The following is a 1,801-nucleotide window of genomic DNA, read 5'->3' as shown; positions in this document are numbered from 1 at the left end:
GCAGTCTCCTGCGTAGCAGTCCTAAAAAAGGCTCAATGGCTAGTGTGTATAGCTGCCCAGATAGAGGGCATTCTTGTCTAATGCCCCGTCTCACCCAGACTGGCCTACTGAGCCCCCCTCCCATCTTGACCATACATGACGCCCCAGCATACAACAGCTTCACACAGGTCACAAAACTCTTCCCAAACCCAAACACAGACGTCACATTAAACAGATACTCATGATCCACTCTATCAAAAGCCTTCTCTTGATCTAAAGAGACCAGTCAAAAGTTCACATTAGAACCTCTCGACAAGTCCAACATGTCCCTAATCAAGAACAAGTTGTCCGTGATTGAGCGTCCCGGTGCACAATATTTCTGGTCCTTGTGTATTATAGTGTCCAGATGGGACTTCAGTCTGTTAGAGAGGACCTTGGCAAAAATCTTGTAGTCCGCACAGAGTAATGCCACAGGCCTCCAGTTCTTAAGTTCACACAAGTCTCCTTTTTTGGGCAGGAGAGTCAGAGCCGCCCGACGGCAGCTCATCGTCAACTCTCCTACCCCGATGCACTCACGCAAGACGCAAAAGAAGTCCTGTCCAATTATTCCCCAGAATATTTTGTAAAACTCCCCTGGGAGTCCATCGACCCCCGGTGCACGACCGGGGGACATCTGGGTTACGGCCTCTGCCAGTTCATGTGACAACAGAGGAATGTCCATTTCATCCCTCTGTGCCCGAGAGAGCTTAGGGAGTCCTGCGAACAAGACCTGAGCACACATAGGATCACACATTTCTTCCCTATACAATTCAGTATAAAACTCCACAGTCCGCTCCCGCATCTCCCCCACCACAGAGGTCACCCTCCCATCAGAGAGCCGTAAACAATGCATACCCTTGGCTTTACTGCTCTGTCTTTCCAAACCAAAGAAGAAGGAGCTGGGAGCATCCATCTCCTTGAGCATGGAGAACCTAGCTCTTACAAGTGCTCCCTTTGCTTTAACCTGGAAAAAACTGCCCAGGTCCCTACATAATTCAGCTAAATTAGCCTGGAGGCCTACATTGCCTTGCCCCACCATCTCTACCTCCATCTCACTAATACACCGCTCTAGTTCCCCCAATACTCTCCTAGCCTCTGAGGATGAGAGAGCTGTGTACTGTTGACAGAAAAGCCGAATTTGCACTTTCCCCACATCCCACCATTGACCCAGAGACTCATACTCCTCTCTTCGCTGCACCCACCTTTCCCAAAAAGTCTGGAAACCTAAGCAAAAAGTGGCATCTTGTGAGAGCTTTACATTGAACTTCCAATAAGATGCCTGCCGGCCCCTGGTGAAAAAGACAGCCGAGCCATGGTTATGTGGTGATCCGAAAACCCCACCGGGAGAATGGTAGCACCCAACAGCCTATTGCTCTGATTCCTGGACATGTAAAAACGATCAAGTCGGGCTGCACTCACCCTAGCCCCAAAAACCTTCACCCATGTATACTGTCTTGTGTTGGGATGTTTAGTTCTCCAAACATCCACTAGGTCAAACTGATTAATGATGTCCCCTAACACTCCCACTGACACTGAATGAGGCTCTTCCCCATTTCTGTCTTTTGTAAAATCCATTGTACAGTTCCAGTCACCTCCGATCACCAGCGTCTCCTCAGGCGCTACTTGTGAGAGTTCCTGTCTAAGACTCCCAAATAGAACCCCTCTTTCTCTCCCTGTGTTAGGCGCATACACATTTATAAAAACAAAACCCAGGCTGTTAATTTCTGCTTTAACAACAAGCAACCTGCCCTTACACACCTCCTTCTAGGAGCAAATTTTTACA

This window comes from Salvelinus fontinalis, chromosome 29, assembly GCF_029448725.1.
Source record: "Salvelinus fontinalis isolate EN_2023a chromosome 29, ASM2944872v1, whole genome shotgun sequence".
Taxonomy (NCBI): domain Eukaryota; kingdom Metazoa; phylum Chordata; class Actinopteri; order Salmoniformes; family Salmonidae; genus Salvelinus; species Salvelinus fontinalis.
This window is presented reverse-complemented; position numbering follows the sequence as displayed.